Source organism: Eubalaena glacialis, chromosome 2 (genome assembly GCF_028564815.1).
Source record: "Eubalaena glacialis isolate mEubGla1 chromosome 2, mEubGla1.1.hap2.+ XY, whole genome shotgun sequence".
Classification (NCBI taxonomy): domain Eukaryota; kingdom Metazoa; phylum Chordata; class Mammalia; order Artiodactyla; family Balaenidae; genus Eubalaena; species Eubalaena glacialis.
In genome coordinates, this window is record NC_083717.1 from 23,116,811 (window position 1) to 23,135,951 (window position 19,141).

Sequence of the window (19,141 nt, forward strand, 5' to 3'; positions counted from 1 at the left end):
CTCTCTCTATTAAAATGTTACCTCTAATTTTGCATGAGTACATTTTGTTACTAAATGGAGAGATATAATTTGTATATATAGTATAGGGATATATTTGTGGATCTGCAAAAAACAAAGCTAGAGATGGTTTCTTTCTATTTATCTTTTGTTTGTTTCCCACAAGCAGCCCATATAAATCTATCTAGTCCATAGATCTGAGACAACCAAATATATTCCATAGATATGAGACAACTAAATCAATCAAGCACATTTGCAAAAAGAAATTCTAAAGAACCAGGAAAGGACAAGGTTCTCTCTTTTCACAGTTCTGTTGCATTCTCATATAAAAGTATGGCATAGGGACTTCCCCGGTGACGCAGTAGTTAAGAATCCGCCTGCCAGTGCAGGGGACACGGGTTCGAGCCCTTGTCCAGGAAGATCCCACATGCCGCGGAGCAACTAAGCCCGTGCGCCACAACTACTGAGCCTGCGCTCTAGAGCCTGCGAGCCACAACTACTGAGCCTGTGTGCCACAACTACTGAAGCCCGCGTGCCTAGAGCCTGTGCTCTGCAACAAAGAGAAGCCATCGCAATGAGAAGCCCGTGCACTGCAACCAAGAATAGCCCCCACTCACCGCAACTAGAGAAAAGCCCGCACGCGGCAACGATGACCCAACGCAGCCAAAAATAAATAAATTTATTTAAAAAAAAGAAAAAAAAACCCAAAAAACAAAAAAGGTCTTGCTAAAAAAAGAATAAAAGTATGGCATAATTCAGTAGTATTTGAAAATGATATGAATAATTTATTTTGTGCTCTCGATAACCAAACTGTGTAAAATCACTAGTTTTTAAAACTTATTTCTTCTTCATGACATAACCAGATCTAAATGAATAGAGTTGAATTCTTTGAAATGTGTTTTAATTTTCCATTTATTTTAAAGTTGAAGTTTTACTGACTAAACTTTGTTTGCATGAAGTAAGATACGTTTGCAATATTGTAAATATATATATATTTTTCATAGATAAACAGATAATTCAAGAATTCAAGCTAAAGTAATTACTCTATGAGACCAGGATCCTGTCTTCTGACTGTATGTATTACATTAATTCACTGATCAAAAACTTGAATAATGTCCTAGTGTTCCACTTTTTGTATTTTTTATTCTGGAGTCTTAGGTTTCAACCTCAATTATAGGGGAAATCTAGCCGAAGGCTTTTAAATAAGAATTTTAAGGAACAGGAAATGGAAGGTGAAATCATGACAAATTATATACTAATACCTATTTACCTTACATCTGAGGAGTAACTTTAAAATTTCTTAGATAAAAAGAATGTCTCCATATCCCTATGGAAGCAAATATCAGTGTTGTAGAAGCATTATAGGCAAGAATTTCTTCCTGATTTTGGAACACTTGGTAAGGCTCTAAAAGACAAAGAGAGTGAAGAGTTATTTGAATCTGTGTGTATACAAATATTTTCAGATATATGAGGGGACACGTGACATCTGGGACCATATCACTATATGGTTTTATAGCTTGATGTTGGAAATTGGGAGATGATGCTGTATGAAACATATCTAAATTTTGCATGGGATAGCATTTTCCTGTGCCCTCTATGTATGCCAATCAATGCACAATGATGAATGTCAGTTGCATTTGATATAAGTCATTTAACAAGTAGAATATTAAACATTTAACAACTAAATGGAGTGTTTATGGCTTGTCCACACCTGCCTCCAACTTCCCCCAAAAAGAAGACAGTACAGAAAGAACTCCTTATGTCCTTAAGGCTTTAAAAATAAATGCAGTGATCACTTCAGCAGCACACTTACTAAAACTGGAATGATACAGAGAAGATTAACATGGTCCCTGAGCAAGGATGACATGTACATTCTTCAGGTGTCTCATATTTTTTAACATGAGGCAAGTTTTTAAAAGGTTGAATTCTGTCTCTAGTCAACAAAAGTTTTTAGATAGAAAAAAAAAAAACTGTCAAAACCAGTCACATCTGTGAATACATTTTTTTTTAACCAAATCTGTGTGTTGTGAATATGTGTACTTCAGTATGAAAGTAGTCATGAGATCATTAACTTCAAGTTATGACTTCCAGAAATAAATGATAGATAGTTAGAAAGACAGACAGATAGATGACAGAGAGAATCTCAGGTGCAAAGGGGACAACTTTTTATTTAATGAAAGATGAACAAAAAATTTTTATTGGAAAAAAGATTTTAGTCATATAATAAAATTCTTAGACTTCTAACTCTAAACTACACTTAAATTCCTTGTCTTTTTTATAAGAACTTGATAAAGAAACCAAAGCCATTATTTGCTTGAAGTTTTGTAATTCTATGAAATAGTTCCAAACAATTAAACTTTAAATAATAAATATTTCATTTTTTATACTGTATACTGAAGAAGACAAAGAGAAAGATGCCTAATATTCATTGAAAGCTGCCTAGTTAGTACCTGGTGTTAAATACTTTACATGTATTATTTGTCTGGTTTTAGAGAAGTTCCTAAGCTATTAAAATCAAAATTATGATCATTTTGCAGTATTTCCAAGTCACTATTGAAAATATAGCAGACGTTCAAATTAGAAATCAATTTTAGGGACTGAATATTTTGCAAGACAAAAATATATTTTGTTTACTGAAAAAACAGTCGTGAATGCAGTTTGCATCTTGCCAAATCTTCTTATCCTCGGCTTGGTTTGTGCTGCAATGGCAGTGGCTGTCAGCAGAGTAAAGTGATTGAGTGGATAGTGTTTGAGAAAAACTCTTTAAGAGCAGAAAAAAGAAGTAGCTCCACATTCCAGAAGGCTATACTTTAAATCTTTATTTTACAGGGTATTTATGTATTTTCATATTAAATACATAAAAGTAAGAGTTCAAATTCTGATGAGAGTAAGTGATAAACATCAAGCAAACTCTAAAGTATTTAATATTTGGAAAATTCTTTGAAGAATGGCTATTCATATAAAGGATTTATGTTTTTCAGCCCATTTTCTCCTTTCCCAGTCTTCATGGTTCCCTGGGCATTGCCAAAGGGAAATTTTAAATCCAATTAAATGCACAGATTCCATAATTTGCCTCTGCTCTTACTTTGCCTTCTTAATACTTATTTCACTTGGTTAATATTTGTTCTCAGCTATTTCCTCATTCTCTGTGTTGAACCAGTTTTTCTCAAAGTCCACATTTTCTATAGGCTTCCGAACTACATAAATAAAAATGTTCTTAACTAAGGTCATTAAAAGGTTCACAGAAATTCTGTCATGATTTTAGGAATAGTCAACAATTCAGACATGAGCACCAATAAAAAATAGCTGCCAAATGGAAAGCCTGGGTTCTTGAGTCCAATTTCTTCTATCACTTGTAAGTTAATACTCACTGATAAAATACTGAAATGCCAGGAAGCACATCAAGCATCTGAGACAATGGAATGAACTGCCAGAGATTGGCAACAGAAGAACAGTTGCAAATATGGGTGTTGTGTGACTGGGATAAAATATCACAATGTGTGCCTAATTTTTTTTCCAATCTGATTCTTATGCACAAATCAATTAAATGAGACTAAAACACCAAGAAAATAATAACAAATACAAAAATGCCAGATACTTATTAACTTGTAGGTGAATTTATAGACTCTTTCTAAGTAGAAACGACCCCATTTAATGACTTTTAGATGGACAATTTCAGATTCTATGTCTCAAACATACAAAAAAGTGTTTTTTCAGTAAAATGGGGATAAGAAAAAGGAATAGAAAGGAAAAAAAACAGAAGAGTTTATAGAGTGAGAGTGAAATCTGGTTTAACAAAAACCTGAATGTATTAAAAGTAGGTTAAATCTGCTCTTTTTTTGATGGCATTTTCCTCCAATTATTTATTATTTCTTATTATTTACCTTAAGACATAACATTGAAGCCTCTTATATGATCACCTCCTAAGTTTTTATCTGCAAGGATTAAATATATTTTTATAGCTAAATACTATACTATAGTAGTTAGCCTATTAGAAGGACAAGATCCTATTAGTGTTTCCTTTGTATGAATATTACTTAGGTCAGCCATCAATTCTTTTGGGTTACCTTAATTTAAAGTGAATGTATCACCATGTTGCCTACCAAACTTCTTGTTTAACATATTAATTTTACAGTTAAAATAGATTAATCCAGACTAACCTTTTTTCTTAACTAATCAGAAATTTTTATTACATCATCATACCTTAGGTGAGGGGGGGATACTTAATTTTAGCCATTTTTGTATGAAAAAGCATCCAAGAAAGCCATATTGGATGTTTCAATAGCCAAATCATGTTGAAAACAGAGTTTGTTTGGGGGATCTCCTTACCTAGTTTCTGTCATGGTCTCTCTTCCTTTGAGATCTCACTTCCTTTTTGGGCATTGCAATGCACTTTCAAAAATCTGCCTTATAGTTTATGTTGTTCACTGTACTGCTCTGTATTGTTCAAATCCCTCATTTCTATACCCTACCAAACCCTAATGAGAACTTTCTTGGGGTAAGATATTCATTTGTTTTCAGTGTTATATTTCTCAGTTTCTAATACAGCATCTTATATACATACATTCAGCATGCAGCAATTATTTATTGAGTGCATACTATAAGCAGACACTATGCTAAACCAAGAGGCTATAGATAAGAACAACACAGAAAAAAGCTTTTCCTTACATTGCATGTAAGATACTTAGAAAGCAGCATACAACAGACTCAGCACTTAATTTTGTAGTTAGACCTGGATTCAAATCCTGCTTCAACTCCTACAAGTTATTTCTGTTTCAGTTTATTCATCAGTAGAAAAATAGCACTTACCTAAGAGGTTTGTTGCAAGTTCCAAATTGGATTATTAAAGTAAATCTCCTAATATGATGCTGGGATATGTGAAGTTTATAATAAATGGAAGTTATATATTATTTAATGTGTGTTAAATTGTTTGTATCATTTTTTTCTATAATGCTATTGACACACTGTCATGACTGCATGTTTAGGCAGATATGTACAGGGCCATTGGGTAAAATATTTATGGCATAACATTGTCTTATTAATGAAACCTATACCACATCTATTCATTGATTTTGGTAAGGTAAACTTTTATAGGTTTCTTCCTGAGGAACATTTCAATATTTAATTTCGTGAATTTTGCTGTGTTTATGCTTAAAAGTTCTGCGATTGCTTCAAGAACACAAATATTATCATTTATATTTTTATCTTTTCTAAAAATATATTTACTTTATAAATTTTAATCCTTTTTTTTATCTTAAGTTCATATTAACTTAAAGTGTAAGGTAAGGATCCAATTTAAAGGTTATTTTCCAAGAAGCCAAGTGTCCCAAAATTATTTGATGAATATTACATCTGCTTATATAAAGATCATAATATATTCATGATCATAACGTTTATACCTGCTAGGAATAAGAATTATATTGTTACTTATACCACTTATGGCATTGCTTATGTTATAAGCATATATAGAGACCTAACTTATTTCTTTCAATGTGAGCATTGTGTTTTGTTTGGTGAGCAAATATGCTTTAAACTAATATCAATATATAACACAGTAATTTCAGATTCAAATATTCCATTCTTCAGTTTTTAAATATTATTTATCTTTACCCTGGTGATGTGCATTTTTAGGTAAAAGTTTCAAGGGATGTATCCATGAGCAGTTTATGTCCTGAATCCTGCAGATCTAAGCATGGAAATCATTCTGTTACCCCAACATATTAACTACTTTGTTCTTGGTCAGAATATTCTTGTGCCACAATATTTTTCTCTGAAAACTTTGTTCTCATTGTACATTGTGTTCTGGGCACTCTGAGTTAAATAGGATCTGAAACCAGTATGACTTTATTTTTACTCTTTGCTCAAACAGTTGTGAATTTTTTCTTTAAACTTAAAATTCAAAAACTTTGCCAAGTTTATTCTAAGTCACTTAATTTGTGTGTGTGTGTATGGGGGGTGCAGGTTAGTGGACTCCACTGACTCATAAACTCTGGTAGTGTCTCTTCTTGTTTTGTTTTGTTTATTTTTGCTAAACTCATGAAAAGTGTTCTCTTAATGAATGGTTGTTTAGCTTCATTTGTTTAATTCATTCCCAATGGCTGCCAGTTATTTATATATTTTGTTTTCTTTCTTCTATAGCATCTATTATTATTGTTATCATTATTATTATTACAGTTTTTCTTTATTTTGAGATATCTATAATCTTTATTAGTGATTTCATTTTCTACCAGGCCAATTATGTTCTTTACTACAGCTGAAGCCAACTTTAATTTTTCCATTGTGGCATTTTTTTTCTCTCCCATAGTCGTTTTATATCTTTGCCAACAACATTTATAATTCAACGTTCTCCCTATTCTCTTTTCCCATTTTATATGTATTTGACATACTTACGGCAAATACTTTTTTTCTTAAGTGAAAACTGCGTTTATTGGCTTAAGGTCAATGTTGTTTTTTTATCCTTGAATGAGGTAAAATCTAACACTGTTGATATTTGCAAAGGACATTATTCTCTCCGATGGATATCACTTTCTTTCTTTGTGTTTCTAGAATCTCATAATCATTTTACTGCTCTCCCCAATGATGTGTATCTTCCCTAGACAAACTCCAGGATCAAGCAAACATTTAAATAGCCTGGTTACACAGAAGTTAGGCAGAATGTTATCCTGAGTCTCCTGTCCTTTATTCTAAATATTAGAAGATGTATTAGTTCCTAGATAATTTTAAATATTCTATAAATTCTCAGAATGAATTATTCTCAGGCTTTTGCAGTAGTCTACTAATTCCTGCTTTTTCCTTGCAATACTCCTTAAATTCATCAATTTTCAGTCCTGTACAAGGGAAAGTTGTGGACTTCCGTAGACTGATGAGAGATAATGACAAGGGTAGAATAGGGTAGTCCTGACCAACTCTGAAATGAGAACTAGGAGTTAAGAGAACCCTCAAACTTTCTCACTGGCTCCTTGAATTACAGTCTTTATTGGATGTTATATTGATGGCTAAGACCTTCCTTTCTGTATTACAGTGTTCTAATTTCATATATTCAGACATAGGTTAGTTTCTAATCATTTAGTAACTGGCTTATATAATCTTTCAGCCCTGAGATTTAAATGTATTTCATCAGTGTTCGTGGTTTCATTGGTTGTTATAATTTATTTTTCTGTATTTTCATGAGTACACAAAGGTCTGGCACAAGTAGGAAGCTATCATCTGAAAGTTACACCATTACTTTCTAACACAGATCTCAGAGTCTTTAATAATAGTTGGTAATTGTCTTTACTGCCTGTTGATACATTTGCTTTAATGATTAAGATTTATCATGATATTAAAAACTCTCAAATAAGGAAAAAATTAATGTAATCCCCTTTCAGAAAATTTCACATGAATTCAATAGCTGATGATATGCCTTTAAAAAAAAAACTCTGAGAAAATAATTTTTCTTGAACTTTAGAGAAGTGTAACTTGAAAGAAAAGTAGACTTTTGTTTTTAAATTCATATTTTTACGATTATGGAACAAATTTTTGTGCAACTATTTAGAAAAATATGAAATTCCAATTTAGAATTCCATCATGAAACTACACCATTCTAATTTCTCCATGCCACGGTTTGTTAATATTCCACAAAGTCCCAGGATGCAACTATAAGACTGCATTCAAATCTATGAACATGAGGCAATCATGCTCAGCAGAGTATAACAATAATTATAATAGAGATTAAATAAAAATAATTAGAAAAAGTTCATCTAGTTTTGATGTATTAATTATTCTGACCCTGTTCTATTCAGAGTCTAATTATCTGGTTCAGTGAAAATGCCAAGATTTCTACGACTCATAAAAATTACATTCAAGTAATTATGTCAGCAAACTAAACAGTATTCATTTACCATGCCTTTTTATGCACACATTTGAATATGCTTTTTTAACTGTTTTTGCTCTTTGTTCCTATTCATGGGAAATAATACCTGTAGAGAAATTTGAAAGTCAGTTGCACTCTGAGCGTAATGTGCAATTCTTGCTGATATTCTTCTTTTGTAAGACTGCTGTAAGTCTCATATAACCTTTGTTTAAAAAACATGAATTAAAGTTCACTCTTCAGTTGTTTCAAAGAAATCTTTAAAACCTGTAGCTGTAGTTAAAAAAAAATTTTTTTTAAGCAGTAATACAAAGCATACCTTAGAAAGTTTCTTACCTTCGGTAGCTCAGAAGCTGACTAAATAGACCTCCAGAGTTACTTTTGCTACCCTTATTTCTTTTAAAGACATATTATGGCATCCTATAAAAGAGTCTGTATTTAGAAAAAAATATATATGTGTGTGTGTGTATAAAATCTTAAACTCATCAGCAAAGTGATAGTATACTTAAAGATTTCAAATCACTCAGCATTTTTAAGCCATGAGAATTTTTACGTTTTTATGGCCCAGTTAGGAGTTTCTTAATGCTCACAGCTCAGTAACTTCATGTAACAAAGACACAGAATTACACTGGTGAGGAAATCAATACCTATTACATCCCTTATAATCTTTTACTATTTTAGTGAAATATTTGATAGACATTTTAAGCAAAAATTTGTTGCCTGAAGTATTCAGATTATTGCTTTACTTCTGTTTTCTTCTTCATGTGGGTAGACAAACACAAATTTAGTTGAAAATATAACCTTCAATTATATTCACACTGGGAAGAATATATTAATGGTTAAAGTTTGAACTCTTTCTTTGGTGTTCTAGTAATAAGATATACTTATGATACACACAAATATGTATGCAGTTATAGCCTATTTGTTAAAGGGGGAAATATGTCTTCCTTGATTCTCAAGTTTATCTTTCAGGAACTACAAACTGCTTCCAAACTTTATCCAAGATGGGGAGGGGCAGAAGAATCAAGGAATGCTATTAAAATGGATGGAGTTGAAATGAGACCAAGATGAGAAGGAATTAGAAAAATTTACATAAAATACACCCACAACCAAGGCATGGCTACCACGGCTCTGCATTCATTTAACGCAGATGTCATCTAGGTAAAATGGAAGTGAGGTTAGTGATGGAGCTGGCAGTGGAGACAAGTGGTCCCAAAGACATGATTCCTTTGTGTTTTATATTCATAGAAATGATGCTGCTAGGACCTCCACAGTAGAATTTTCTCATAGTCTCTACTTTTGAGCATACATTGAGCTGTTTGTCAATTATAATAAGGTATCATGAGAAACAACAAAACTTTACAGAGAAAACGTCCTTCTTTGAATTTGTCAGCTATACTCAGTATGTTAACATGTCCTGAAACACCAGACATTGGAAATGAAGCACTAACATTTTATAAGTAGCAGTCTGCATCTAGGCTTTATGTAGAACGAGGACCTAACTTTTTTCACACATTCATATAATCACATATACACAGAGTATGTCACTTTCCCCCCACTCTCGACATAGTAGAAGGGTTAGGAATAATTAGCTGTTGTGTGTTTTGATGTAGAATGTCTCATTTTGACACCTGTTAAGTTGTCCCCTTGAGCACATTACTCTTTATTGCTGAGATATAGAAAATAAGATAATAATAGGAATGTATGCTTGCAATTCACCATCTAAATACATGGCCCTAACAGGCAAGGTTGTGAATAGGATTTGACAGTGGCTTCAGTAGAAGGAAAGCTCGTCTTGCCTGGTTTGGGTGACCAATCTTGGCACACGCTGTGCCCGCCTTATCATACCTTACCTCCTGGGATGAACAAAATTCCCCAAGGTTGCCTTTAGAGTACTCCTCCCTGCATTTCAATCAACTGCTCAGTTGATGGGCCCCATGTACAATATCTCACGGTAATTTCTGGTGGCACTGGGAAGACAGCTTTGGGATCTCTCTCCACCCCTTCAATTTGTATAGTGTTCCCATCCTGCCGGTGGCTCCCTACCCGCCCTGGAACTTGACCTAGAGAGCTAGAGCCCTTCTCAGGAGTCTGTTTAAACCTGAGTTCTAGATGCATCCCTTTGGTGCCCTTCCTTCATTCTTGGTGAAGGGCTATCATTTTGGAGCCAGAAATATTGTTGTACACAGTCAAGGGTAGAAATTAAAACTATAGAATCAGACTGCTTGCTTTCAAAGCTTTTCCTTAACAGCTCAATGATCTTGAGCAAATTACTGAACCCCTATTATCTGCCATGTCCCCTACTTCATAGGTTGTTTGAGATTAAATAAGTGAATATATGTGAAGCCGAAGAAAAGGTCTTGGCAAACAGTCGGCACTGTGTAAGTTTCAGCCATGAAACAACAATACTATTTTACATAAAAATGTTACTATGAATTGTTATTATCATTCCCTACTTAGTGATTTATTTAATAAACCATGCCCCAAGTCTACTAAATTTGGCTCTTGGTACTCAAGCAAATAATTTAGAAGTCCACAGTTTTTCTTCTCTGTCAAATGTGTGGCATTTGCAAATGAAAAGCACTTTGTATTTCAGATTGTTATCCCAATTACATATTTTAAAACTTGCTGAGAAGTTCAATTGGCTTTTTTTGTTTTAGGCTATGTCTACCTTTCACCCAAGGCAGGGATAACATTGGCTCAGGTTTGAAAGGTCTCTACTTGATACAAAGAAATATGAAAAGCAAAAAATTTCATTTTAAATACTATACATTTTCATGTATAAATTTGTGCAATGTAGATGCTTGATGACATAGAAAAAGAAGTCTTTATGGCTATTAACAAAGCAGGAGCTTCCCCTTCTTGAAATCCGTCAACATGCATTGTATGCGATTTTTTTAGGGACTTTTTCTTGAAGGATCTCAATCATTTTAAATTCTTTATAGAGTAGACCTTATCTTCATCATGCAGACAGTGAAACTGATACTCAGAGAAGGTAGATGATTCTATGTTAAGTAGTAGCAAAAGCAAGATTTAAATTCATGTTTTCTACCCAATTGCCCATCAACAGATTAATGGATTAAAAAGATGTGGCATATATACACAATGCAACATTATTCAACCATGAGAAAGGAGGTTATCCTGCCATTTGTGACAACATGGATGGACATTGAGCATGTTATGCTATGTGAAATAAGTCAGACAGAGAAGGACAAATACCATATGATGTCACTTATATGTAAAATCTAAAAATGTCAGACCTCTTAAAAAAAAAAAAAAGTAAAACTGTGGTTACCAGGGGATAGGGGTGGGGAAATAAGGGTTAAAACTTGTAACAAGTATTAAATAAGCCATAGAGATATAATGTACAGTATCTTGAATATAGACAATAATGTTGTACTATCAGTATGTAATATAAAAAATATTCATACAAGAGCAACCGTATTACAATATATACATGTATCAAAGTGACACGCTGTACACCTTAAATTTACACATTGTGATATGTCACATTTATTCAATTTAAAAAAATGTGTGTTTTCTGATGGTCAGTGACATTCCATGCACCATAACTGCCTCCTGTTTACCTTCCATCTGGTGTCTATTTCACTTCCCTTCTATGCATTCCTCATCTAGTCATCAAATGCCCTCATCACATGGATCTTAGAATTCTAAAATGTAGTCAAACACTATAACCTACTGCAACTGCAATGCTTTCTCCTTGTCTTTTGTGATTCTCTATATAAGGAATTTATGAGTTTGTTTTTTTAATGGTTGGATTCATATCTCATAAGACCATTTTATTCTATCCCTTTAATAGTGGGAATTGAAAACATTTTCATTGACATGATTTACTTTGCTTGTTATACTCAGGCCATAGGGAGGTGGTTTTGGTGTCAGAATAGATTTGCTGTCTGAAGGTTTAGGATATGCAAGCTCTTTAGGTCTCAGTAACTATCTGCCTATTTACTTTGATTGTAATAACTGCTACCCAGAGGAGGTTCATGGTGTGATTCATGTGCAACTATTTGCATATATATTCCTGAAGGAATGTGTATTCTAAGGCAAAGTTATAATGGTAATGGCAAAGAAATAAAAAGTAGCATGTAAAAACTTTAATCATCATTATTTTTTTAAAAAGGGTTTTTTTAAATTAAAAGCCAAACATTTCAGGAATAAGAAACCACATTAGGGCTTCCCTGGTGGCGCAGTGGTTGAGATTCTGCCTGCCAATGCAGGGGACACGGGTTCGAGCCCTGGTCTGGGAAGATCCCACATGCCGCGGAGCAACTGGGCCCGTGAGCCACAATTACTGAGCCTGCGCGTCTGGAGCCTGTGCTCCGCAACAAGAGAGGCCGCGATAGTGAGAGGCCCGCGCACCGCGATGAAGAGTGGCCCCCGCTTGCCACAACTAGAGAAAGCCCTCGCACAGAAACGAAGACCCAACACAGCCATAAATAAATAAATTAATTAATTAAAAAAAAAAAAAAAAAAGAAACCACATTAACATTTTGCATAGAAAAATTCATATTAATCTGTACATAAGCCTTAGATGGTTACGTTTTAATAACTTCTATAAAGGAGGGCAGAAGGAAACCAAGATAATAGTGCCACATTTTATTTACCTCAAAATAATTAGCAGAGGTAGATGAATTAATTTAAGCTTTTACAGATTACTGTTTTAATACAAAGGTGACCATCTGACTCACCTAGAAAAATTCAGTGCACTTTGCTCAGCTTTCTGGCAAATGGGGGAGAGGGGAAGGCCCAAACTACTTTATGTAAGAAGGCTAGCTTAGAAAAAAAAGAGGTTGGGGAATTTCCAGACTTAATACACACATGGTAACAAGTAACAGAAACAACAGAGAGATGGTAATAATAGTAAAGGTGCAATTTGCATTTATGAGGAGAACATTATAATATTTTATTACTAGAATATTCTATACCCAAATCTCTAGAAGTACTGACTGTCTCATCTTTAAAAACCTCAAGGAAGTATACTTCATATGTGTATAAATACATATATTGAGTCATACTTTTATTGCACATAGGATGTATCTTTTTATATTGTAATAATGAAATATCTCTCGAGAAAAATATAGAAAAGTAAAGCAAAGACTTTTTTTAAAAAAGATTAAAGGAGAGATTTTGTTCATGTTCTCGTAGTAAATATTATGCCTTTTTTATCTGGACACATTAAAATTCTAAAGGTAAGTGGATATTTGTCAATATAGAAATACGGGATCTTAAACTTATGAAGCGTTGGAAGCAGTGAAGTGACAAAGAATAAAGGTATCTGAAGTTAACAATTCCTAGATTTATTAATCAAAGGAACCAGATAGCAAAGAGGGTAAACTAGGAGGAAATTAGGCCTTTGCAGCTCTAAATTTTATCATGGCCTCTTATGAAATCAGACTTTCAACTTTTTAAGATCTTAGATCCTTCACCTAAAAATAGTAATATATGTACTAGATGACATTTAAGCTCCCTTCATTCTCTTTATTATAAAAAATATATTATATTAACTTGGAGTATATCTTAGACACACCTTGAAAACTATGTTTTAATAAAATCCCAGTGGAGAAAGATATCGCTCTACTGAGATGCAGGTCAAATTTGTAAGCTAGTTTAGGCAACATAATCCTTCCTCATTTCTTCCAAAGGAATACATTTTGATCCCACCAAATGCTATTTTATCTTAAAATATTTTTGTGGACAGTTCTTGTATAAGAAAAATTTTTTCCAGTAAACATCTGTGGGTGAGTCACAGCTATCCATTTCTCTCTGAATAAAATCTTTAATTACGTCTTGCTTTTAGCTTATCCCTAATGAAAGAGAGGTTAACTTGTTAAGCTGGGAACTGATCCCAATGTAGAAATTAAGGGTTTAATGTATTTAGAGATTGTAGATCTTTTTCAGCTGGGGAAAGATAGACTGACCCCCAAGGTGTAATGTCTTATAACTTAACTAGGCCTCTAAGCACATGAGGTGCTTAAATTCTTCAATAAATTAGCTCAGTTTACCTCTTCCTAGCTAATAAATTCAAAGATGCTTGGTTTTGGTAGGTTAGAAAAGTTTGTGTATCTGGAATATCAACAAATAACTAACAAAAAAATTACATGAAGTATTTCAAGTTGAACGTTCTTCTCTTACTTTGTGTTGCAAACTACTGAAATATTTTCATCTTGTACATATGTGAAAGGAAAGGAAATATATACCCACTTTGTTCTAATTTTTTAAAATATTAAATATGTTAAATAGAAAAGCATTAAGCAGTAAGTACCAACACACACCCAAGCTCATATCATCCAAATATAAAATATATTAGAAAAAACAAATGAAAACATTTTACCATACTTGTCACTTTCTTTTATTCTTTAAGAAGTCAAACAGTAAAAGATCTGATTTAAGCATTGTCATCCATACTATTTTCTTCCTTTCAGATATAACAATGATACTGAAGTTGATGTTTGTTTTTTCTATCTACATTCTTATACTTTTGCTTCATATGCATACTTTATATTATGTATAGTATTTTGGTTTGCATTTAAAATTGACACAAAGAAGCCCATATTACATGGATGTTTTCATAACTTGCTTTTTAATCATATAGTATTCTGGAGATATATACATGTTGATTAATGTATACATGATTCATTAATTTCAACTGCTTTATTATGTTGTAAGACTATACCACAGTTTTTTATCTCATCCCCTGTTGATATAATTTGATATTTTTCTATAGTTTTTCTTGATTACAAACAATGCTTCTGTGAACATCCTAGTACATTACCAGTACATCTTAGTACATTGTGTATATATGCCAATAGTTCTTCAAGTTATAAAGCTGGTAAAATAATTTCTAATTCATATATTTACATATTCATTTTTGTTAGATATTTTCAGATTTGTTTTCAAAATGGTCAGCCAATTTCCATTCTGATTTGCAGTATATAAGAGTTCCACTTGGTATTATGAATCATAATATCTATTTCCTTTTCTAACTATCTATCCAGCTAGCTATCTATTCATATATAAAAGATATTTTGTTCTTTTGGTAATTTGAATTTTCAGAAAATTAAGTTTAAGCATATATTCATATACTGGCCATTTAGTTTCTTTCTTCTCTGAACTGCGCTCATTGAGTGGGAAATATTGAGTAAAGAGATGAAAAAGTAGGGGAACAAGCCATGCAGATGTCTGAAGGAAAACTTGCACAGGAAGGGAGAAAAACATGTACAGATGTCTTCATGGAGGAGTATCTGGTAAGAGGGATTAGTATAACTAGAGAGTAATTAGTAGATGAATTCAGGAAGGTAAGGGATGATAAGGAGTGTACATTGGGAAAAGTGTTATAGACAATTAAAATAATTTTGCCTTTTACTCTGAGTGAAATATGAAGTCACTGGATGGTTTTGAGTAAATCAGTGGCATGAATAACTTAATTCTAACAGGATCATTCTGACTTCTGTGGTGAGACTATATGTCATGACAAAGAGCAGAAGCCAGGAAGCTAGTGATGGGGTTATTGCAAAAAAACTAGGCAAGAGATAACAGTGGCTTAGATCAGGGTGACAGCAGTGGAAGTAGTAAAAAGTGGTAAAAATTTGAATATGTTTTAAGATAGACTTAAAGAATGTATTGATAGATTAGAGGTGGACTCTAAGTGAAAAGGATGAGTCAAGGATGACTTAAGCTACTTGGGTTGAGAAATAAGAAGAAGGAAGTTGCTATGTACTGAGATGTGTTCTGAATTCTAGGCATTTCAAAGAATTTTAAGATGTCAAACAGAAATAGATATGGTTAGAGTTGAATAAGTGTTTGTAGTAGAATCAGAAAACTTCTGATTTTTGAGTAGAGACATAAAATGAGGGCTCCGATGGAAGAGTTAACAGTTTCAGGTGGATTTCTGTATCTGGCAATGGAAGGTCAACTACCTCCCTCCAAGAACTGTCAGAAAAACCGGTGTGGGATGGGTTGGGGGGAGACTACATATAAAATGTCTTTGAAGTCATTGGAGAACTACCAAGAAATAAAGACTGTGGGTCCAAGATTCCAAATGGTGGTGACCCTGCTCCTAGTGCGGCTGTTTATTTCAAGGCATCTTTGGCCTCCAGAGCCAAAGCTGATAGGTTGAGAAACTCTACCAAAGTGGCAAAGAGGCTACGAGGCTGAAAAGAGATTCTAGCAGTCTCATTAATGAGGCGATAAAAGTTGTCATTCCACTACTGCCAAGAGGAAGGGGCTGCTGTAAAAACTGCAGGGGTTCTGTTGGATTGTGAAGAAGTGCTTACCAAAGGAATATGTGTCATAAAATGGGAGTAGAACAGTGCTTAGAAGGACTGAAGCCCCTCTTTGAATCATCTTAATCTCTAATATCCTAAGTTGATTTGTGATTGCTAGTGCCCATCGTCTGTCTCCATAAACAACATAAAAGTAAACCCTTTCTAAGAGAAGGTAAGGTAATCCAAGGTCTCACATTCTCTCTAAAATTTTTAATATGAAATGTCCAATGTTCATATAAATACAGCCGGGAATGAGAGAAAACAATACCTGAATGAAAGCAGAGACAAGAGGCAAAAGAAACAAACACATAGGAATCCAGATAATAGAGTTATCAGATGCAGACAGTGAAATGACAAGGGTTAATAGGTTTAAGAACTTAAGTGGTAAAATGGAGAATTTCATTAGCTATTAAAAATAAGCAAAGGAAATTTTAGAACTGAAAAATCAGTAACTGAAATTAACCTAAGAAAAGAGACTGAGTCATTTAAAATATATATATGTATATGTGTATATATATATATATATATATATATATACATATAATCAGTTTGAAACATGGTAAGGCAAAGTAATACCAAAAAAATAGATAAAAGCATAAAAAATAATGTGGTGTGATAAAAGGCATATTATATGTACAGCTGGAGTTATAAGAAGAGAAGGAAAGTACCATGGGAAAACATTTGAAGACATAATTGCAATGAATTTTCCAAAACCAACAAAATATTTTGAGACATAATCTTGAAAGTCAGCATACATCAAGCAGGCTTAAAGAAAAGCACATTTAGGCACATCATAGTAAAATGTAGCACACAGCAAAAAAAATAAAAGCAGTCAAAAAACAATCTTTGGTTTTACTTCAAATGAGGAATAAGAGTGAGGGCTGATTTTCAACCAAATTAATGAAAGATGGAAAACAATGGAATTATCTTTTCAAAATGCAGGGAAAAATACAGCTATCATCCTAGAATTCTATAGCTAGCAAAGTTGTCTTGCTAAAAATAAAGGTGAAATAAAGACATTTTCACACAAACCAAAAATAGAGAGTTTGTCACCAGCAGACCCACATTAAAGAAAAGAAACACCAAAAGCAATTCTTCAGGTAAAAAGAAAAACAACTAGGTAAGGAAACATAGAGCTACTGAGAGGAATGGAGAATATGTGATGTAAGTATGTGAGTAAAGCTAAGGAAGAGTAATGATATAAAACTGGTATAAAAATGATATATTTGTAGTGCATTATAGGGTTTAAAATATGTACATAAAAGTAAACTATATGAAAACCAAAGCAGAAACAAGAGGGCACTAATAGAAGTCGTGTTTTAATGTTCTTGGAATATGTTGAAATTAGTAAAAATACAAATTTATGTTGACCTTTAATAGATCAATAATGCATTTTAATCTCTAGGGTATCCACTAATACATTTGTGAAAACATTAAGCTAATGAATTATTAGGAGGAAAAGGGGAATAACAAAAATAATTAACTGAATGAAGGCAAGAAAGTTGGGGGAAAGGGAATATCAAAAGATGGGGAAAATAGAAAATGGGAATATAGTAAATCTAAGGTTAAATATGTATGTAATTAAATGTAATAGGCTAAATATTATAATGACATGGCAAAGATTTTCAAACTAGATTAAAAAAGGAACTATCTGCTGCTTATGAGAGATAAACCTAAATTATCAGTATGCATAAAGGTCAAAAGTAAAGGATAAAAAGACATACAATGCAAATTAAAACCAAAAGGAATCTGGTATAGCTATACTAATATCAGACTAAGTAGATTGTAGGACAAAAACCATTACTAGAGATAAAGAGGCATTTTATAATCATAATCATTACTACACTAACAATTAGAATCCACCAGGAACATTTAATAATTTGTAATGTATGTGCACTAATTGCACAGCCTCAAATATGTAAAGCAAAACTAAAATTTAAAAAATAAAACCACAATCTACTTCTTAACCAAGAGTTTTTGGATAGATACTGAATTTTGCCAAATGCTTTTTTATTTTATTGAAGTGATCATATTTTTTCTTCTTCATCCTGTATTTATGATAATTAGATTGAACTATGAATATTTTAAGGAACTTGCATTCCTGGGATAAACCTAAACTTACCATATGTTCATGTTTTTCTGGTTTGTTTTTTGTTTTTGTATTTTTTTTTTTTTGTATTGCTGGATTTGATTTGCAAACCATTTATTAAGGATTTTTAAAAATGTATTCATGAGTCTAATTTTATTTCTTCTTATAACATTTTAATCAGGATTTATTAAAAAGGTTATGATAACCTAATAAAATGAGTTGGAAATGATTATCTTGTTCTCTCCTTTCTATAAGAATTTATGTAAGATTGGTATTTTTCATACCTTAACTGTTTAACAGAATTTGCCAGGGAAACTATTTGGACCTACAGGTTTATTTTCTTCCATTTTTGTGGCACATTTTTTTTCCACAAAAATTCAATTTCTCTAATGGATATACGCCTACTTCAAATATTCTACCTCATTTGCGTTCATTTTGTTAATCGGTATTTCTCATCTAAGTTTTAAAATGTATTAGCATAAAATTGTGTGCATTAAGTTTTTTGCCTTTTAATGTCTTGCTAAAGACACATTTCACTGGTATAGAATTTCTGGTGAACATACCATCTATAGTAATATTCTTTCAATCTTGATATTGAAAATTTGTATTTTTTCTATTATTTTCCTCATCAGTCTTGTTAGAAGTTTATTAATTTTACTAATTTTTTTCAAACCCCCAATTTTTGCTTCATTATTTTACTCCATCATTTGTTTTGTATTTCATTGATTCCCACTGTGTTCTATAAATTTTCTTTCTTTCTACTTATTTTAGATTGGTAATTTTATATATATATATACACATATCTTTATCATTACTTTCTTTTTGCAGTCAGATACCATTATCTGTAAGCATTTAATCTTTGGACATTTATTATGACTTGTGTTATGGCCCATCATATGGTCTAAATTGGTGAACGTTTCA

The 19,141-nt window shown here is 32.7% G+C and overlaps 1 non-coding gene across 1 annotated transcript; it reads left to right on the forward strand.

The window, feature by feature from the left end:
* The first annotated feature begins 1,785 nt into the window (after positions 1-1,785).
* Positions 1,786-1,892, forward strand: LOC133086061 (U6 spliceosomal RNA). The gene has a single exon (XR_009699844.1). It is a non-coding gene; the product is annotated as a U6 spliceosomal RNA (small nuclear RNA).
* The last annotated feature ends 17,249 nt before the right edge of the window (positions 1,893-19,141 follow it).